The sequence below is a fragment of the Bombus affinis genome, unplaced genomic scaffold (assembly GCF_024516045.1).
Source record: "Bombus affinis isolate iyBomAffi1 unplaced genomic scaffold, iyBomAffi1.2 ctg00000068.1, whole genome shotgun sequence".
NCBI lineage: Eukaryota > Metazoa > Arthropoda > Insecta > Hymenoptera > Apidae > Bombus > Bombus affinis.
The window spans coordinates 1,727,888-1,751,017 of record NW_026108822.1 but is presented as its reverse complement, the minus strand read 5'-3'; the positions used below and the strand labels follow the sequence as shown (position 1 = coordinate 1,751,017).

The following is a 23,130-nucleotide window of genomic DNA, read 5'->3' as shown; positions in this document are numbered from 1 at the left end:
GGATGTTAAACCGCGTTCGACAAAAATGGCGGAAGACGATTTATCTAAAGTTGTCAGGAAACGAGAACAGTTTATATAATTGGAGTTCGTATAATGGAAGCTTACCAATTTTTCTCGCTACGTATCGCTCTTTGCTCGAATAATACCAGCAAACGTTCCGTTAATTGGGCGTTAATTAAAGTTTTGTTTCAATAAACGCATTTCTACTCTACTTGTATTTTTCTCGATAAATCCCGTGTACGCAGCGAACGCTGAAATGCTTCTACGTTTCCATGCTAACGGTCCATGTTACCATTTAGCCGACTAATTGTCAGTGATTAATAAATTGTGATAATTGGTCGATAAAAAGCGAGTGATAAGTGAATTTATGATACGATTAATCAGCTCTTCCAGATCTCTTTGAAAGCGTGTGCCTAGAATGTGTCGCAAAAGGTAAACGGTGACGAGTATACTCGTCAAACACGGAGTACGTGTGGCTGTTATAACGTAGAATGAAATTGCAACGAAACGACTGTTTTATCTTGTAATTTTATTAATGTCTGCCTAAAATTTGGCAATGGCGTAACTCGTATGCTGTAACTGAGTGAGAAAACGTTGTTTATAAAGCTTAAAGTGTCGTGTATGGTAATACCCCATACAAAATGTTTTATGGAAACATCGATGGATCTCGAAGAGGAGTTTCGCGTTTTACACCTTTCGCTGAAAAGGCGGATGCTGAAATAACGTTATAATCCACATTATATGCAGGTGAGAGGTCAGTGATAAAAGATAAAATGTAAAGACACGATGGATCTGCTATATTCTACGTTCCATCGAACCACGAAATATCTTGGAGCCTTTAAAGCGTACGGAACAGAAAATTTCGTTATCGAAGCAGATGAGAATGTAACAATGCAATGGTGCAAAATTACAATACATATATGCGATATAAAAAGAATAAATCTGTTCGTTTCTCACTTGTCTTTTCAACAAAATCCATTATCTTTTATTATCGTAAGTCGGCAGCTAGAATATACGATTAATTCTTAAAATAGTGCAAGTGATTTAAGCATTTAAGAGGCACATTTTTGAACAAACTGCTCGTAAAATTGTACGACGCGTAAATCTCACTTTAGAAGATCGTATATTTTACGAAACGTTTTATTGCGTGTCGGAAAAATACTTTTTAACGCGCTCGAACGCCGAACGTCGAACGTCGAAACGCGTCTAAAAACGAGATACAGCGGCGATCGAAGGGAAGTTTAAAATTCACAAAACTGTGTACGATAACTGCACTAATTGCGACTTTCATCACCAACAACGTTGAAGACAGTCATCCGTATCAAGCTTGTTCGCAATCCAATTCTTCTTATCAATTACAACTTTTCTTTTTTTCTAAAACTGTCGCGTTTCTTTTATCCTTTTTTTTTTTTTTAAACTTCCTCTCGTCCTCCATCGTATACGACTTGCTGCAATTTCACAGCCACCGGCACGTACGTGCCACAGAATAGACGACTATCGTCGACGATTTTGAACAAATTTTAGAAAGAAGAAAACTTAATAAAATTCGTGATGTATCAATTTGAAGCTGCCTCACCTTATCCGCCAACGTAGATGAAGCAGTAAATACACCGACGTACGGATACTGTTTGCAACCACTGGGCGTCTACATTTCTTTTCCACCCCTGTCTTTCCCATTCGCCCACACATTTTTTCCCCCGTCACGTATCTCGCACACACGCGTGCGCTATACGCACATACGGAGAATTACAGCACGCGAACCACACAAATCAGTCTCAATTACGAATTAATAAAGAAAGTCGATGTTTCCCGCGAAGATGGTCCGCGAACTATATCTTCCGGGTATTCGGACGTGATTTCCATTTCGAGATACGATTTGGAATGCCAAAATGAAATTAGCGTGGAGATTTACGTCCGCCAGCCGTGCGATCGACCGATTGCCTTGAAATTAGAGTTGATTGTGGAACAGATTGGAGTTTGTTACTGGCGACGGTTAGCAAACTGTGAGACGGATCGTAAAAAGGATTTCGTGCGGCGTATCCTCTGATTAATAGTCTTTTGAACTGTTCATTAAGACGAAACACTGCTGGATAATGGGCGGAGAGAATTTTCTTGAAATCTGTTTTGCTCCGCAGCGGGTAGACGATCCACGGATATTTTTGACTTGGACGAATTCTACCGACATCTATGGAGGCGTCTCCTAGCGAGCGATTCGTCGTAAGGTTGTTGGGGGCAGACCAATCGGATTCAAAAACCCGAGTACGACGAATTGAAAAATTTCGAAAGCGGAACAAAACCAATTTTCATATCAATGACTGAATCTTTCTGACGATTGGAAAATTGGACGGTTTCCCGAGAATTTCGTGAAACCACGTGTATATATGTCCGCGAATCTTTTCGTCGAGTCTGAAGAATAAATGCACGAATATAAAATTAGATAACAAACATTAGATCGAGGAAAGGCGTGGAAAACATTAAATATCTTTGCATAGACAATTTTTATCGGATTGTCGGGACGTTTTTATCGAAGTTTCAGTCCTTTTCTATTGCGATTATCTGTGTCGCGGAATGATTTACATAGAAATGAATTGAACAAAGGTGAATGTAGAATACGAAATTACCTTTTCCCCAACTTTCAAGCTTTCCCTGCAGTAATATAAAGATTCACGTTCCCTTCGTACATAAGATCGAATGTAAAACTTCTAAATAAGAAAGCCAAGCCCCATCTCTTTGAAATCAGAAATGGTCGATCACTTGAATCTGAATCTTAACAAATAAACATAGATGGTGGCTTCAAAGGTTATTCGATATAAAGAATCTTCGAGTTCGTCATCGAATCTACATGCAATCGCGAAAGGTTAATCGCTGTTCCACGGAGTCTTTCTCGCCCGAAACATTTTACCCGTATTTTATTATGCATCGCTTCTAATTTAACCGACTTATCGAAACAAACGAAATTTACCTATTGCGTAAACTCTCTCGAATAGGACGATGAAGTAGCCGCAGGTAGGTAACTCATTGTCGGCGCATTGAAATTCAAATTCTAGGAGACACCCGTACACCCGTACACACCCGTGGACAGATGGAACATTGGAGGAGACAGAAACGCGAAATTATCGGTAGCGGGGAAAGGAGAAACGAGGTTAAAATGGAAATATAGAAAAAATGTATGAAAGAAGAATGAGTCTAAATATCACATGGCAGAATTGAACTCTTCAGGTAGGTTTCTCCTTTCGATAGACCAGAGGTTACGTGCACTGCATTTAAATGAAAATTGAATTTCCTGTATACGTACTACAAAGTATAGAGTAATTTGCCCATGCGAGATAAAATTTCAAAAGGAAATTCACCTTCATTCTCTTTCTATTTAGTTCATTAGTTTCGGGAATAAATAATACAGACAGGTAATTCTATTTTACTTTTCGATCATTCTTTCGACCTTTACGTATTAAGCTCTTTATGTTGCCTGAATTTTCAATACTTGGGAAAATTATTCCCACAATCATGCAATCCAGAATTTCGATTAGTTTTTATTTATTTATTTATTTGAGACGTTAAATATTTCCAACTCTAATTTACTGTCGTTCGAGAAGAAGGCGCGAAAAAGTCGGGTTTAAATCGAATAGACGAGAAGAAGAAGGAATTTTATAACGTTTAAAGCCACGTTTTATTTAATTCTATGGAATAGGTTCGCGGAATATTTTCAATTATTCGATAAACTTAGTTTCTCGTTCGAGCATAAACATGCACTTGCACGTTTCGTCCACGCATTTCCTGCGATACCACGCTCAACGATTAACTAATTATATCATTGTAGAGTATATAGGCTTATTAATTAATATAATAAATTATTATATACTTCAGGTGAACGTACAAGCGCGCGTGTGTGTGATGACTTTATTCGAAAAAAAGAATTTGTTCTTGTCGTTGCGTTGTTCGTTCATTCATTATTCATCTGATTAGTAACATCTGGTTCTTAATACTCGGTCCTAATAGTAATAGCAGTAAGCTGGCTTAATTTTCCTCTAATTTTTAAAATAGTTTTAATATTCAAAGCTGTTTAACATTTCATCCTTGGAACACTCTCAGTACGTATGTATAAATAGTGTGTACGTGTGTATTTTTTATCGTAGTTTAGGGTATCTTCCACCTCAATTTCCAAATAGTTTCCTTTAAATTCATTTTTATGAAACAATACTGACACGCAAGGAGGGTACATCAAACAGTCTTCGACTGTTACTTCCTCGTCGATTATTCCACATCACTTAGAAATATTATTTGAAATTTTTATATTTACATTGTGGATATACGAATATTTATATTTTTACGGTCACACTAAAGTGTTAAAACCCGGACAGATATTTGTCGTACTTTTTAAATATCCTAACGAAGATTATACTTTGAATGTCCTATATATCGTTGCATATTCTGTGAATTCTATGCATCCTTAAATTCTATTACTCGCTTCTTTTATCTTCCGAATCTTTAAACATTTCCCACACGTATACGCGTCACAATCTGATTGTTTCGCACAGAACATGAAACCGGTATACCTGGTCGTTAAAACGTCACCAAATTAATAGTGAAACGAACGAATGATGATATTCGTCACATCGTTATTGCTACTTCAACCAACAACCAATCTCGTTCTTTCTGCTCGAGTAAAAAGTCTCGTTAAAAATACCAGTTTTCATTTTATATAAAAAGGAAAAAAATTCCGACCTTACGATATTAATTCTATGCTAATTGAACGTAGTTATCTTCGAAGAAATTGGCTTGCGCGCTTCTTATGCATAAATGCAGCATTTCCGCGTAAGCTGATTCGTTGTTTGCTAGGTCGCGATTTAGCGAGCCATCGAGAGTCAAAAAGCTTCCTTTCTTTGACCCTTGTTCCAATTGGACCGAAACTACGCTCGTTACATCGACGGAAAAAGTACGAAAGATTTCGCAAATCGGAGGAGACGACGCTGGGAACAACGGAAAAGTTCCTCGAAACGTTTATCCGTGGTCGTATCTCGTGCGAGTAATTCCAATCGATGCCCGGGATAAGCGTGACCCGTATTCCATACCGCCGGGTGTTCATCGATGTCACTGAAATTTTCTCTCGCTTTCAACTTCTCTACGCTAGTTAATAAAGCGCGGCAATCGTTGCAGGGTATCTCTCCCACGCGTTTACGCCGAATCGCCTACAACATGAACCGATATCGCGCCTTTTTTCCTTTACTATTGCGCAGCTTCAACTACGACCTTTCCGCGACACGTATTTCAATGCTAGCGGCTGCGACAAAAGCCGCATGAAGCACGGCGAATTAAAAGCGCGTCAGAGTAACGCGGAAAACATTGTTCGTAGTTTTCGTTAAAAAATGATTTGCAAAGGAATTTTACCGTTGCAAAAACGGTGTATGTAAATGGTGGAGATAGGAACAAATGGATAATAGATTTTTTCTTTTGTAGCGCGGGCGATAATATTTAACTTTATCAGGTAAATAGAATACCCGCTCGTTCGACGAATTTTGTTTTACGATCGAGCCCCTATGACTTCAAAAACCTGCACGAGGCTGCAACAATTTTCTTTGATTCCTTTCGTTTCGCTGCCTCCTATAAGTGAAAATAAAGCTTGCTTTAACTCGAATCATCTACACGTCCGGATACGTTATTTTAGCTCTGTAACTCGAGTTTAGAACACGATCTAACCCAGCCCAGACTTCTACATGGCCAAGTTTACCTGTGCGAGTACAACTTCCATATTGCCGCTACTCTAACAAGTTGTTCTCTGCAACTCTAACTTTTCCAGCTATACGTTACGAGCCGTCAGCAACCAATCTTTCTTTCTATTGTTGGCATTGTCCGGAATAACCATAAAGATATAGAGATACAGAGTACGAGGGTCGTACGTTACCGTGTAAATGGATGCGATATGAGAATGGGAAGAGAATGCCCTGTTAGACGGATAAAGGCGCCTTTTGTCCTTGTTCAACGCTAATCTTACCAAGCCCGGCGAAACGACATAGAAAATTTGATTTAAAATTGTGCATTTGCCCTTATTCATTCCGTCAAGAGTTAGTGTTAATCAGGTACGATGGTTAATCTGTGTTACACACTTACGTATGTAGCTGCGATAACAAAACTTTCCAACGGTTTCGTCGATACAAGTATAACATCGAAGCGTAAGTGCCAATAGGCCTAACCAGTCATCGATATCCCTACAATCCCTCCAACGAATATTTGAAAAAAGGCGTGACGAAAATGACGTTCGAAGACGAAAATTCGTTTCCTTTTGTCGTCTCTCAATGTCTCTACTGCGCACGCGGTTGGTAGGCGTCCGCTACCATTGCCACGTGTAAACGGTCTCGGACGAAAATGACGTTCGAAAAATAAAATTCGTTTCTTTTTGTCGTCTCTCAATGTCTCTACTGCGCACGCGGTTGGTAGGCGTCCGCTACCATTGCCACGTGTAAACGGTCACGGACGAAAATGACGTTCGAAAAATAAAATTCCTTTCTTTTTGTCGTCTCTCAATATCTCTACTGCGCACGCGGTTGGTAGGCGTCCGCCACCATTGCCACGTGTAAACGGTCACGGACGAAAATGACGTTGGAAAAATTAAATTCCTTTCTTTTTGTCGTCTCTCAATATCCCCACTACGCACACGGTTGGTGGGCGTCCGTGACCGTTGTCGTGTAACAATGGTCGTGGACGAAAATGAAGTTTGAAAACTAAAATTCCTTTCTTTTTGTCGTCTCTCAATATCTCTACTGCGCACGCGGTTGGTAGGCGTCCGCTACCATTGCCACGTGTAAACGGTCACGGACGAAAATGACGTTCGAAAAATAAAATTCCTTTCTTTTTGTCGTCTCGCAATATCCCCACTGCGCACGCGGTTGGTAGGCGTCCGCGACCGTTGTTACGTGACAACGGTCACGCACGCCCACCAACCGCGTGCGTAGTGGGGATATTCAGAGGTGAAAAAAGAAAGGAATTTTAGTTTTCAAACGTCAGGTAACAATGGTCGCGGACGCCTACCAACCGCGTGCGTAGTGGGGATATTAAAGGGCGACAAAAAGAAACGAATCGGATCAAGAAAACATTTGTTGAATCGAGAGTTGTACGTAAAGAGTCGAAAACGAGAATTGTTAATAAATATACTATTAAACATCTACACATCCTGCACCAAATAACCTCACGTATTTACCGTACGAATGTGCGTGCGTTATTAGACGAACGCATTATATATATGTCGGAGATGAAAGAGCACCGGAGCCTTCCCCTCGGAACTTTGGGAAGACACCTAGTACCGTAATTTAGATTTCACCATAGCCGTATTAAGAAAGCCGTTGTCATTCGATCCGACTGTACTTATTCGAGATTTATGATAATGAGCTCGGGCTCGAGGCGACAACCAGTCGCCGAACGTAGTCGCGGTCAAGGGGATGAACGTTTTGTTTAACCAAGGCAGGAAGTAACTCTATACGATGGTAAACGATGGTAACGATGGTAAACGTTTCAATGGTTTCTGTCCCGTGGCTCGCCACACGCAGACTATGCTTCGAGTAAGACGATTACCAGATGTTGATGCGTCTCCACAGTACATGTTCGGCTAGCCCGAGGACCCGCTATAAATCTTAAGATCTATTTAACGAAAGTCCTTCAAACCGACAAACAACCTTTGTTCCAACTACGGGAAAATTGGAGAAGTCTATTTTTCTCACGAACGACGCGGCCCGATGGCGACTTTCTCTTAAGGGCGGCTAGCACCCTTCCCCTATTTCCTCCAACTAAGTAACTCCAATTTCCCTCACTTTCCGAATGAAGACTTTTCTCCGCGAATCCGATGATCTGGTGCCCTTAGACACACCCATCGTAGTTTTCCTCGACAGCGTCACCGTGATGGAGAGACACTCTATCGTACGATTTTAACGACGATACAAGTAATTCTCCGGTACGTAGTGCTTGTTCTGTGGCGACCTGAATATAACTTAGACTTCCACGAAGTATACACGTTCGACATCCCGTTGACCGCGGATTCGTTACCGGACCCGAGGCCATTGTCATAACGCCGCGAGTATCTAACATTGTGATTAATTACCAACGCTGTAATACCACTCACTTGTGCCAATAAACTCTACCATTGTTACACCGCATCGATGGCCAATATCAACGAAGATTCATCGAACACCTCCACCCCCAATCCTATCATCTAGCCGACATATATATTTCGCATTTTCAGTCTTCGTCGTAGTCGATCCTTATCGTTTTAAAAGTCGTACGGTTCCAGAGCATTTGGTCGCAGTCGCAGACCTTTCGGTTAGCGAGCTCGTTAGCGACTGTCTTATGAAACTCATGGCGAAGAATGAACCTACAGTTTTAGGTCTGAATTTAGATCCCGAACGATCGGAACCACACTGAGACAGACGTCTGTCTTTCTTTGTATATTTACGCAAATAAGATCATCAAGTAGTCAAACAATTTGATGCTCGGATCTCGATGATTGCGAACAATTACATTTCTGTTCTATTAACCGATCTGAGTGTTCCATATTTTACCTTTTCTGCGATGTCGATTCGATATTAAGAATTTATTTATAACGTTAGAGGTATAAGGCTAACACTTAGATGGAGCGTAATTACAAGAATCTTTTACATATCGCAACTGAGGCTAAAATAACAAAAAAAGAATAAAATAAAAGAATAATAAAAATAAGGTTTTGCGTGTGTGTGTATGATTAAGCGAGAATACAAGGCAAGAGGGAGGATAATTATTGTAAATCGAGTTTATGGCCAGCAGTCTGAACATAAAGTATACTACGTTGCAAGCTACGAGTGAACGTAAAAACTGTATTACTACCGTTACGTTACAAGGCACACGCACGAGCGAAATGACAAAGTTAGGATAAAAAGATTAGAAAATAAAACCAAGCACGCTGTAATGGTATTTCGCGACGTATTTTATTCTGTAACGTTATATCTGGTATGGTTATACCTTTCGATAAAAATCACAGATAATAAACCGAGTCTCCGTTTCAGTTGTAAGAAAATAAATTTCATTTTGTATTATGTGACGTTGCACTTTGTACAGCAAATCAACCGTTTCTCATATTTCGAAATATACACATAGCGTTTTATGCGTAAGGAGAGATAAGAAGCACACGGGACACTTGTGTACGTACGTTGTAAAGGACTTTCAATTTTGCATATGTGTCAGTCATCACGCATGAAATAACCGGACCAAAACAGTGGATACGGCGATACGTGTTTGACACGGCCAACCAGCGTTTGATTTGCGTTGAAATCAAATTTTTCGGTTCAACTTCACCGAAACTTCTTCTTATTCTAAAGTTATTAATACCGTTGAAGTGGATCTCACTTCAAACAAAACTTTACATCTTCTCTCTAGTGTTTAGTTTCCTTAGTCCTGCGAGAGATACAATTAGGCCTCGGCATAACGATCCACTTTCAGAGGCTTCTTTGGTTTCAATTATAGCACCGCGAAAATCATCGCCGACATACAGACAACATAGACAATAAAGCGGAAATGCCAACAAACCGAAAGGATCAGAAAACTTCGATAGACCTAACGGCCATCAATATATTAGGTTGTGTTTTTCTTTTACAGACACGTCTTTTACAACGATGCATCTTCATACAACATGAAACCTATTTTGACAGAACAAAATGGATCATACGTAATTCGATAAAATAATATAAAACGAAAAATGTTGTGCATCCATTATTTCCTTATAAAACGAAAGAAACTTTTCGAACGACCTAATATTTCGACATCACAGTCGTTGATCGTCAGTTAGCCACCGGAGAGTCAAGAGTGAAGAATCGCTAAAATCGAGAGTTGTCATATCGCACGACTGCTTTAAGATCAAGTTCGAGTTCAATGATCATCGTTTTCTGTTTAATCCACTGTAATTAATCCATCTATCGATACATCATTACATAGGATAGAAACTACTGGAAATCCTAATTTCTAATATTTCTCTCTTTAGGCCAAGATAAAAAATACATCAACAAATACCGTCGACATCTTTAGCTAATTATGCAATAAAGACGATGAAATCATTGAATATATTCGTTTAACCGCATCGCAATTATGGTACAGATATCTCACGACATTGCATATACACAGCCCGTACGATGGCCACGAACAAGTTATTTCACGACGCAATACGTTTGTACGACGCTACGAATGCGTTATTTCGCAACACAATACCGTTCGTACATTCCCACGGACGAGATATTCCGCGCGTCTGTTTTTCCGCAATTAAGCACAGCCCTAATAAACAAACACTTGCTTTTATACGAGACGTTTTTATTACGTTCGGATACGTATTATAATTTATCTCACAAATTTCCTGCCTTTCTATCCACTGTATACGTCAGAGACGAAGATTTCTAGTAGAAACACAATTCCATTGATTTTACCATCCAGGTGAAATACGTACGATACACGTATTGCGTAATATTTGTATCATTATGTATGTATCATTATGTTAATACAAATCTATACAATATATTCTTACAGGATTTATCATAATCGACAACGTAACGATCTGCAATGTTCATGAAACTTCGAATCAAAACATCGATAAAAACGGGATCGACGAAGCAGAAAATACGAGTCCCGTCGGATGCAATCCGACAGTTTAAAATCTGTTGTTCTTGATATCCGATCCTACTTTAAAATCGAAGCGTTCGTAAACCGATTAAAATCATAACTGCTTAATTACGATAATCAGGTGAACTCATTGGCCAAGGATCAAGGGTCTAGAATTAATATCGAGCTTAGTTGTTGGGTCACAAATAGGTCGTATACACCCGCTTGATGGCTATTCGACGTGCTTTGACCATAAAGGTTCGCAATACTAGAGTATCTTCAACGAAACGCAGTGTAACGTTGCAGCAGACAATGAGAGGCACCGACGTGAAAACGTACATACTTCATGGCTGCTGTCCCTTCCATTCTCGCTTTCTTCTTAACTGACTAAGAACGAGGAAAGGAAAAAAGACTTGTTCTCGACTTTTCATTTCATCCCTTACGTTACACGAAGGCATTGTCAGCGTCTCTTTGAGATTTTGCTCGGCGCGTTTCTTTCGCGTCGCCTATCGTCGATGCGCGATATTATTCGATATCAACGAAACAACGCCATTAAGACACGTATGGTCTCGCCCTTGTAACGCCACTGTGGCTGAGAAACTATATTACGCGTGATATAAAACGTATTATAGCAACGTGATATAAAGCGATAAAAATTATGTGGTTTATATAGTTTGTATCTTCTACTTCTTTTAAGACAGGGAAATTTATAGCGGCGAGCATTTGTAGAGCGACAAGTAGGTACATACGTTGATTTTTAAAGGCTTGTACAAGATTTTTAAGCGGAAATTCAATTTCGTTGGATTCTGTTTAATTGGATTTGAATTTTTAAAAGGTAATGAATTTTCCCGATCGAACTGTTAGTTTAAGCGCGGCCTTTAATTGTATCACGAACATTATTTTACGTTACTCTGCAACGTTTCCTCTATGTAATATATTCAATGTTTGTATACGCGATCTTCGCCTTAAGAATTACTCAAATATTTGGTTTTAATACGAAGGATTGTTTTAAAGATCATTTTCACCTCTATAAATATTTATTGTGTAAACCGTGTGTATAATTTGCGTAAAGCTTAAAAGATTTCCAATTTAACATTCGCACGTGAATTAAGACTGTTACTTGGAAAAATCATCGAACTCAAGAACCACACTCTTCCTCGCGTTCAAACTTATCCGCCTGTGCAGTTCGTAAATTCACTTCTTAGGTTTCTAATGAATTTTCAAAATAAACCTTCAACCTATCTATGTATGTATCTATACGATTAAACAAACCGTGGATTTTTATGCATTTCTAAATAATTTGTAGATATTATTCTAAATATCCATGGAACTATCGATTAAAGAATTATTATTCACGAGAATATAAGAAACAAAGATTATTAAAGTTATTTTATCTGGTATTACATGCGTGTAATTCGCGAGTCAATAACTTTATTTAATTATTTTGCTAAATTGATTCCTCGTCTCCTATATTTGCAGAAAGATATTTCTGTTGCGTCAAATACGTTTCCATTTTATATTATCTTCCACAGAGGTACTACATACGTATTATCTTTCTGTCTATCTTAACTTCAATTTTTTTAACTCGTCGCTTGTTGACTTTGTCAAATGTCCTTTGTTTACTTTGAAGTTGCGAAGCACGGAAAGCTTCCTAGGTACGTGTCCCACTCAGTCTAATAAAAAACGTTCAGGTGCGCGAAAAAGAAAAACGCAAAGTTCAAACGCACGCTAATAGATGGCTATATTTAAAAAATTACTCATATTAAATATATTAAGGGCTAAGTGACTTCAATTTTATTAGCTCGTTTCCTGCTGTCTTTAATGTTGCGAAACAGGAAAAACCTTCCTATCGCTCTCATCTAATAATAAGCATTTGGGTGCACGAAAAAGTAGAAGATTCAAGCCAGGATCAACGGAAAGTTTTACTTAAAAAATCAAATATGAAGAATCGAAAAACTTTTATTCATCTCTGATATCTATTCATCTCTCCGAGATGTATCTTGTTAAGATTATCCTCCTTCGAGGATTAAACGCTTCATGGCTATATAAAATGGTAACGAGTAGCGCCCTCTTCTAAAGTATTTAAAAAACAGGAGTAGGTCAGTGTGAAATTAAATGGCTGGAATTTTCAGCGATTTCCATAGACAGTGTCTTTGAAATACCTAATTCTCGCTGTTTCACGTATAAGCGAAATAGCGCTCAGCTTTCCAGCAAAAAGCAAATAGCTATATTCTGTAGTATTTGAAGCATCGACTGGCGAACAAATGCGAGAGGAAAAGTTTCGTGAAATTTACATCTTGAATTTCGTTATTTCATTTAACGCAGAGGGATTGGCGTCCGCTACGATCGATACGTTGGCAGATTTGCCTGCGGTTTCTAGCGATTGTCGCGACGATTCTAATTGAGTTTTGCGAAAGAAATGAAATTAAACGTTGGCCGTTAATCGATGGCTGGAAAATAAAATGGATTGCCATGATTCGTCGTATCCCCCGCCTTTTGTTTCTTTCTCATCTTTCGCGTTTCACGGTCTTCACCAATTACTATATAGAGCCGTACTTTTCTGCTGGCAACTTCAGTTTACGAGATTAAACATTAGCTGGTCCCGTTTCGTTTGATAAAACTGACATCTCATATACGACCTGAGGCATTCTACGAGCTTGGCGCAGGTTTAATAGAAATGTTCGGTAAATATGGACACAGATAGCGAATGTTACTTGTATAAACATTCACTCTGATCGAGAACTAAAAAATCTGGAATTTTCTGCTCTTGTGCTGAATTACAGTGGTTCGCGAAAATATTTGAATATCCCTGCAAACTCCTTGTGGACATATTATTAAGAATATCTTGATATCCTATCGATACTGTGACAAGATTAACGTATTATTACAATTTCAAACGAGTATGACAATGTATGTAAGAGTCGCAGAACATTTACTGCGATTATTTGTATGTTTGAGACTACTACTAATATTGTATACTAATTTTTCGTTAAGCATATGTTTGCAATAAATGCCTTGCAACCTCTATATATATATCGAATTGGTTTCAAATTTTCCATAATGTATTAATAACAAGAGTTCTGTAGAAAACGTTCGAATAATGTATTCAATTACACGTAATTGATATTGCCTATTTAATATAATCGGAGAAATAGTCTCATTCATTTCATAGTCAATTCATTTTAAGAATTAGCGGGAATACGAGTACGTAATAGGAACTTTAATAATCCCAGAATCCCATAGGCAAGTAAAAAGAAATAATTTAATTGAATTTGCTTTAGTTCGACTTTATTTCTATTTCTTATTTAATGCAATTCTATTTTATTTAATTTTAATTTCCATTTTTCTTTCATTTTATTAATAATTTAATATAATCCTAGCTCAATAACATAAATCATATAAAAAAGGATATATAAATAAATCGGTACAATACGATGCAAGCTAAATTTATGTACCAAAACTTTGACAACACCTTATAGATACGATAACTAATTGGAAATTAAGTAAAAACTACTTGTAATAACCCGCATTGCTTGTCAGGTAGGAGAAGATATTCAATCAACAAATAATTTCGCTACGTTCGAAATCTTCTCGCTCCTTAATCCATTTTCTTTCTGATTACAATAAACAGCATTAATTCCGTTCTCGATTAATTAATTTTATCAGTAGTATACTTATATCATTCTATAAAACATTAAATAAGTGACATTTAAGTTAAAAAATTATTTGCATATTATTATTTATACACTTTTGTTTGCATATATCATTATAAAAATTAATGGAATAAACTAATAGGATAACATATTTCTTAAACAAATGGAAAAATGAAAAGTCGATGGATTTTCATTTAACAAGCGTGTATCATTTGTAGCATTATGACAACTTAGCGATCCATTTGCTCAGCAAGTACTATCTTCAATAACTAAATCCTTTTAAATTAGTTAAACCTTCAGTGTCCTATTTTCCTATTCACTAAACGACATTTTTAATACGAATCAATTCGTTTCGCTAAAGACACTAAAAATTGATTATTAAAATAGAACTATACATTTTATATATTTTACACTAGTTCTCGTTGTCATATGATTACAATGACCTTAATGAATAAACGATCCTAAACAGCAACAGCATAAACGAGCTTATCTCAAGTATATCAATATTATACCAATATGTAGAAGTTTATATTTCCAAAATACCTGTCTTTAAAAGTAAAATAATAGCAAACAAGGCAGTAAATAAAGTAAACGATCGTATTGCTCAACAGTCTTAACAAATAAAGCAACGATGCTAAAAGTAACAAAAATTGCTCCATAGCATATGTCCTCACAATTAAATTACGAATTAAAAAGGAGAATAAGAGTAAAATTAACAAATCGAATGTAAGCAAATGAAAGAATCATTCTGTATTATGTTTCCCTCGCTAGTGGCGGGATATTCAAACTTTTAATAATGATAGCGTCTCTTCAATCAAGAAATCACACATCCAAAAACTTTTACCTCGTAATAACGGTATTATTATACCATCGAATAAGTAAAAAATTAACACTCACCAAGAAAACGGTATAAGCAACGAAGATTTACAGCTTGGCCTTCGCGAGACAATAGTGGTGGTTGGCGCCAGACAAGTGGTCGAGAAGAGTATGCCCTACTGCACAATCATAGGCGTAGATCGTGCACCCGAATTGTCCCGTCTGTCGATGGATATTACCTGCAACGACCTCCGTGATACATTTCTTGCGCTACGCGACTAGGTGCACCTGTTTGCGTGCCACTTAATATCGCGTACGCACGAAACAGCTCGAGAATTATCCACGAATTTTACGAATTCGCAGTTACTAATCGCTTACCAAACGTCGATTATGTCGTTAGCGCTTGAAAAGACATTCGAATGTAATTGTTGCAAAAGATAAAGGACCTTTGTAAAATAGACGATCCAATTCCTATCGCGTTCACAGTCGAAGCGGTACTGTGAGGCTCGTTGCGACCCGGCGTCCCTTTATACGATCGACCCCCGAGCTCAATAGCCAATCACCGTTACGCATTCTCCAACGTTCAAAATCCTTCCGTTGGATCCACGGACGGCCGATGTCAGTTATGTGAGGGGGTAAACATGGACGATCTGAATTTGATTCAATTATCCAAAGCGAGAGAAACGGTGTTTGAGTGGTGGCGCGAAAATTACCGATTTCGTTGCGCATATTGACAAAGTTATGGCGAGGGATCTGTATGGTATGTACTATATAGCTTTTCTCGCGGGCTATGTTTCTTTATATTGTATATCGAAGTACGCACCTAACGTTTCAAGAGAAGCTTTGCATGCCTTGTATAACTTGAACTGTAGTTTAGATTTACAACTTTACTTTAGTCTTTATGTTTTCTTACTTTTCAAGAGGTAATCTGCGATACTTGTAAATAGATACTACATATATATGTACGTTAACTTGTAATGTGTAATATTCCTCTTTGGTTAGGTCTATATTTTCTAATGTGACAAATATGTGTATGGTGGCCATCTTGTACAAGTAAACTGATATTTTTAGCGTAATTTTACAAATTACAAGTCATAAATTATTCCTTTTTCCAAACAAGGAAATATACGAGAAAAAATAGAACAGATTCTTACGATTATTTTTGTGAAGTTTTGTAATATACGAATTAGCATTTTTTTTTTATTTTTTTTTTTTTTATTGCATTTGAAAAAATCATGTATTTAAGTATTCACGAGAAAGGGGAGACAGAAAAGAAATGCAAAGATGGAAAGTTTCGAATATGTAAAACGTAGTGAAATCCGTAAATGATTTCATAACTGCTCTTGAACATTTCTTACAAACAAACGAGTCATCTCATACTTTCCTACAGGATAAGTACATATTCATCAGAAAAAATTCCATTGATGTTGTCTATGAATGCTTATGCATCCAGCGAAGTCTGTGATTATTTTCTTTATCTGGAAACATACGTTATAGTTTTGAAGTTATAGTTTTACATTATTTGTTCACAATCGTTATAAAAAGACCGGAAATGTATTCAGGTCACGCACATGCTTTACTGCTTTATACGTACTATCGATGTTAAAAAACAACTCGTACCGAAAGGATTAATATAATTTTTATTTAAATTTTTTATTTCGTATTCATAGACGAAAACTGTGTTGTGTTGTTTGTCCGCAAATATGTAAAACGATTCCATTATATTATAAAGTTCTGAAAATCGATAGTTTTCGTTATACATTTCGTTAGTTAAAATAGTTAAATGACTTTCCAGAAACAAATCATGCTTCATGGACATTTTGAGCTTAGTTAGCGTAAAAGTTAAACCTTGTTCTGTAATTAGTTGTTACATGAAATTAAATGGATTTCAAGTAGCTGGTATGTAAATGATACTTAAACTAACATGTAATGCTTAAATCGTAAAATAGATATACATGTAAAATCAGTTAAATTTAGGGAATCAATATCGAATCAATATCAATAGGGAATATATTAAGTCAAAGATTATTTGAAAGAATTTCAATTTCACTTCAAACTTGAAAGGATATTTCAGATCAAGTAAATAACAAATTTATACCGGTATAGTGATCTCATGTTTCTTGAATTCAAACAATTTGTGTAATCGGTACGAGAATGTATGCAATATGGGATATTAAAGAGAATCGCATTAGGCATTATTGCACCATGTACGTCATAAATCGTCGATGAAAGCTCTGAAGCGGGCAAAAAAGTTTATAGCTTCGATAAATAAACTGTTCTTTGTAAATGATAGGTTAAAAAGTAGGTAATCAGCATTAATATCAATAGGATATTCCATCGAATAATTTTAAGGATCTTTGTATTATAACATATCCTTTAGATAAAAGATAATTGTTAGTTTTATAACGAAGAATCCACAAGTGTTTCTACAGTAACAAAGTAATTAACGTTTCCTTAAGGGACTAATTCTTGTTACAGATTTCTTTCACCTTCATCTTTGAAACTATTCATAAATTATATTTATATCTTTCAAAAAATCACATCCTAATCCTTAATAATGCTCACAGTTTTGTAGTATTTAATATCTTTTGATTTATTCGAGATTTCTTCAAATCTAATACAGAATTCAAAATGTTTCACGTATTTATTATAGTCTATAGATTATGCTTACAGACTTGGTTCATGTATGTACGTATGTGTATTATACATTATTGTATTTAAGAATTTATATGATCGTCCCATGAAATACCTCTAGTCTGTAGGAAACAGTCTGTTGCTACTATGGTTTAGATGAAAGAATATTATGACATGTCGTTTAACTGTCTGATACCATCTATTAATGTATCAACGATGACTTTAATGACAGTCTAATAGATATTGCGCTACAACTTTGATCGACGTGACTTATTTCTATGATGCACTTCGACAAGCTGATTTCAGCCAAATCAAGTCAAACGAAGTTTCTTATGTTTAATATTCATATAAACTTACTATGCATGTACGTAGTTTGTTTCAATAGCATCTACATAGTTTAAGAAACTAGTTGATGACGTTGTTTCAATAACACAATCATAGTGGTTTTTAGAATAATCATGATTCGAACGCAGACTATTAGGGGATGATATGTTTTAAGAACAAAAATTATAGTTTTCCCTTCTAAAACATGAGATTGAGATTGAAATAATTTTGAAAGAAGAGCAAAATAATTTTAATTCTTTAACCATTTAACTCTACCTTAATAACAAAATACAAGAACGTGTTAAGTATACATTATTACTAATTTAATTATTTATATCACTAATAAACAATATTCTTAATTCGCAATTCTTATATCATTGAACTATACTATTAATGAAATGATTTTATATAACTTGCAATTCAATGGAATAAAAACATGAATGAAATATTTAAACATACCTACGTACATAGATTTCCAATAATTTTACGTAACTTTATGAATTAACACGTTACAATATATTTTGCATATATATACGGTATATATCTGTTACATTTATCAAAAATGATTCTTGTTCAATTACATCCGCCACTTATATCGCGGAAGCGTACAATTATTTCAAACAATATGAAAATAATTTATCGTGAAAAATATTTTACGTATTGTTTCTCGTTTTTATCGTAAATTAAGCACGTTCCCATTTCTTGCCATAAGAAATAATGGATAATCGATAACAACAGCGTAACGAAAGTAAAAATTATTGTTCATTCACGTTTTGAACGTAATTTTATCAGCTGTACTTTTTCAGCTACTTTGATTTTACTTAATTTCAAAGAACATATTTAAATAATAGCTGGCTTAACGTATGAAATATAACGTCGAAATATTACCGCGACTGTCTTGAACAGATTTCCGCCTGTAGATGACTTTAAACGTTTCCGTATCTCGTAATTTGCGAGAAACGAATCTCACATACATTTCTACGAGACCTTGCTCTGTCCATCTTGCAGTTCCTTCCTTGATTGACTTTCAAATTTCCCCCTGGATTCTAGGCTGTTTCTGTCATATAGAGTGAAGAGTTCGCTGGCCCTCGAAGCAAAGAGACAAGCACATAGAAAGTCTGCCTTTGGGGTTGGAAGTAAGCATAATTTACGATACGATGATCTAATCCCTTCATCACGCTTGGAATATACATGGTTGCCTGTAAAAGGACGCAGTTTTATATTCAGCAAGTTGCAAAGAAAAGATCTATGTCATTTTGTGATCTTATAGTACTCACTCGAGAGAAAAGTAAATTTTAATCAACGTTATATAATATTGATGAAATCCAATTGCTGGGTCAAGAAGAAGAGAAAAATATCCTTCGCCATTCATAACAAATATTTGACTTTCTGTTTTAATATACTGCGGGCACGAGAAAATATTTGCGCGTGTCCATATTTTCCAATGAACCGTTTTCCTATCAGCTTTTATATTTCAAATCAAATCCTTATAATCGTATGAAAGTACCATTAAATAATACCAAGTTTAATACGTGTATCATGTATTTATATTCATATTATTTAAATACCTTTCGTAGTCACTGTATAACTGCCATCTGTGGATAATACATAATTCTCTATTTATTCCTTCTGTAGCCGATATTCCACGACATGCATTATTTATTGATTTGTACGTGTGTCCACAATAGGTAGATTTCTCTCTATGTGTATTCATAAAAAAAAATTCGTTGGATTCAAATCAGATGATGGACGAGATTATTTTATTGGACACGTTTATTCTATCTATTCTATCGAGGGTTCGATTTAAACGTTCGATTTAAATGTTAAATAAAAAGTACGGTATATCAAGTAAATAGGATTAATTATTGGATCTACGCTTATCAGATATTTTATACTTCTCTCATTAAACATGTACTACAAATTTACGGAGTTTTAGATTACTTCCTTGTAACATTCTCTCTCTCTCTCTCTCTCTATATATATATATACAAATATGTACATATATGTAAGATAGTAATCCGGGGATAATTCAGGGATCTATTCTGTAGTCTGAAAATCGAGTTTTTATTATGGAGTAAATAATAAAATACAAAAATAAACAACAATTAATATGCGTCTATAACAATAAATAATAATTATATAAACGGGAAATAAAAAGTCTTTAGTACAATGTTTACCTGAAAATCGAGAATCGATTTTCAACGTCCTGAGCTACCGATCTTCCTTCTTCAGTCTTTAAAATTTTAAATAACTATTCTGTAACCTTGTCTGTCTCTAATGTAACTCTCTGTCCGTCCGTTCGCGAAAAATTTGCTTCTTAAAATGGTCGTCCATAAAATAAAAGAAGGTCTGTCCGTGAAACACAGCCTGTCGTGCAACCCGTAAAACAAAAAGAATCCCTATCCTACAGGAACTCTAGGGAGTTTACACCGCCCCTCGAATGGGGAGTGAAACAGATTCCCTTCAGATCCCCGATTACCGTTATCCACTTCATATATGGAGTTTGAAATCCTTCTTAGAATTATGAAAGGTCCTTTCCTCATTTCTTCCAGCTTATTTCTATTCATTTTTTTTCCGTTATGGGTGAAGACCATATCACCGATTTTAAATTCGTGTTCTCTTCTTTTTTTATCGTATTTTTGTTTGTTGATTTCGAAATTTCTTGTTGAGTTTTTGAATGCTTCTTCTCTGTCTCTTTTTAGGTTTATCTTATTCTCCATTATTTCCTTAGGGACGATTTCAATCATTTTTCCATTCAGTAAATGATTTGGGGCAAACCCCGTTACACTGTGTCTGGTGTTATTGTTTTCTTCTACGCTTTCTTCTGTGATTTCTGTCCAGTTTCTCTTATTTTTGTCTGAATTACATCTGATCCTGTTTACTAATGTTTGATTTACCCTTTTGTTCAGTCCATTGGAGGATGGGCAGTCTGTCGAGGTGAAAATTAATTTAATGTTCCTTTTCCTCCTATACTCTTGAATTTCTTTGGATGTCATTACTGGGTATCGGTCTGCAAGGATAATTTTTATGGAATCAGTTTCTCCTGTCGAGTCTATAAGTTTTATGATATCTTCTGTGTGTTGTGTTTTCGATGTGGACATAAAAACAGCCCTTGAAAAATGATCGATGAGTATGTGCATGTATTTCTTTGGTGAGTTGTTATTGGGTGAAATCGACCTGAGAAATTCAGTGCTTCATAAATCACACAAGGTTGTTTCTTGGGCTGTGGCTCTGGCTTTCTGTCCAATCTTGCGTTACTCCCTTGTGTTTTTTTTCCCTTCGTCTGATATTGCCCCAAGAATCCGATTAACTCATTTGTTGATTGTACTGTTTCTTTATCCATTTTATCTTGAATGTGTATGGGTAATCCAATAACAATTAGATTTATCCCTGTCTCTTCAGAAGTCTTCCTCCTTACTTCCAATATTAATCATTCCTTTTTTATGGCATATTCAGTGAATGAACCTGAAATGTATTTAAAGTTATAAGTGTATCGTACTGCAGACCAACCTTTATTGCCAGAAGCTTTTTGAACTGCCACCTTCCAATTTTCCCAGTTGTATTCTTCATCCTTCAGCAGATTTGCTTGGTACCATTCTGATGCTGTTTTTCCCAAATATTTCTTCAAATTCTTGATCCTTTTTTCATCAGTTTGGATTTCGTATTTTTCGTATTCGGTTTCATACTCATATTAGAGTATGGAAGGGATGCGTATGTGAAATATGAATATTTCATACTCCAATCTGTGGCTTTTTGCCTTCCATCAAATTGTTTTATGACAAAGTCTGTGCCTTCTCTCTCATGCATGTTTTGTTTCTGGAAGATCTTTAATAATGTTTCTGTTTGAAGATTGGGCTTTTCGATTTCGGTCTTTATTTTCCTTGTGGGGATTATCTCCGATTCTTCTAAGTAAATATCTCGAAACACGAAGTTTAAACTTGTACCGATGTATGACGCTGCCGTTGCGTCATCCATCGTGAATGCAATGTTTCTGTAATGGCTTACCTTGGTTAAGCTGTTTGCGGCTTTCTTCACTATCGATAAACTGAATAATCGCGGACGATGATCTCTTGCTTGATATTCTGGAGGAAAAACATCACATACTTCATCTTCTGGTTTTCTTATGGATTCTTATGCATTCTATTTTCTCCCCCTTGCGTTCTCGTTCATGGCGATACGTAGCTTCACTTCTAACGGCATGGCGTAGTGAAAATCGATTTGTAAGATCGTAATTTGGTGATAATTCAGGGATCGATTCTGTAGTATGAAAATCGAGTTTTTATTATGAAGCAAATAATAAAATACAAAAATAAACGACAATTAATATGCGTTTATAACAATAAATAACAATAATTATATAAACGGGAAATAACAAGTCTTTAGTACAATGTTTACCTGAAAATTGAGAATCGATTTTCAACGTCCTGAGCTACCGATCTTTCTTCTTTAGTCTTTAAAATCTTAAATAACTATTCCGTAACCTTGTTTGTCTCTGATGTAACTCTCTGTCCGTCCGTTCGGGAAAAACGTGCTTCTTAAAATGGTCGTCCGTAAAACAAGGGAAGATCGGTCTGTCCGTGAAACACAGCCTGTCGTGCTACCCGCGAAACAAAAAGAATCCCTATCCTACATGAAATCTAGGGAGCTTGCATATATATATGTATCCTTTTAAAATTCTAACAAATTATACAGATTCATAAAAATATAGTTAAAGACTTTGTAATATTGTGGTTTTTAAATACACATATATAATTTTTAAATAAATGTTAAATTTCTTCCGACTATTCGTATCACATTACGATTATGCTCTTTTAGTTCTATAGCTTACGAAGTTAGTTTAGAAGTCGAGGCTTACCTCACAGGCTTACACAAAAGTATTGGTTGAAGTTTTCCTATCAAAAAAAAAAAAAGTAAAAAAAAAGGAAAAAGTTGTAATCGCTTTAATCCGCAGGTTGTAGTTAACACGTTTGTGTTTCGATTTAAAAGTTAATTCAATTAATCCATAATATCGAAATGTTGCTAACTGTTATTTTATATTTATTTTATATTATTTCATATTCAATCGTTTGATGAATACCGTAGATATCTGATATTTAATCAT

At 36.0% G+C, this 23,130-nt stretch overlaps 2 long non-coding RNA genes across 3 annotated transcripts; both read right to left on the bottom strand.

Moving 5' to 3' along the window:
- Positions 1-16,691: 16,691 nt before the first annotated feature.
- On the bottom strand, positions 16,692-19,335 carry LOC126927017 (uncharacterized). The gene is made up of 3 exons (XR_007715084.1): positions 19,307-19,335; positions 18,918-19,228; positions 16,692-16,805 (listed from the first exon to the last, which is right to left on the bottom strand). It is a non-coding gene; the product is annotated as an uncharacterized LOC126927017 (long non-coding RNA).
- A 73-nt stretch (positions 19,336-19,408) lies between these two features.
- Positions 19,409-20,251, bottom strand: LOC126927001 (uncharacterized). 2 transcript variants are annotated; one of them, XR_007715066.1, is made up of 3 exons: positions 20,207-20,251; positions 19,598-19,729; positions 19,409-19,515 (listed from the first exon to the last, which is right to left on the bottom strand). It is a non-coding gene; the product is annotated as an uncharacterized LOC126927001 (long non-coding RNA). The 2 variants fall into 2 exon arrangements; XR_007715065.1 differs by lacking the exon at positions 20,207-20,251 and adding an exon at positions 20,029-20,145.
- Between the last annotated feature and the right edge of the window lie 2,879 nt (positions 20,252-23,130).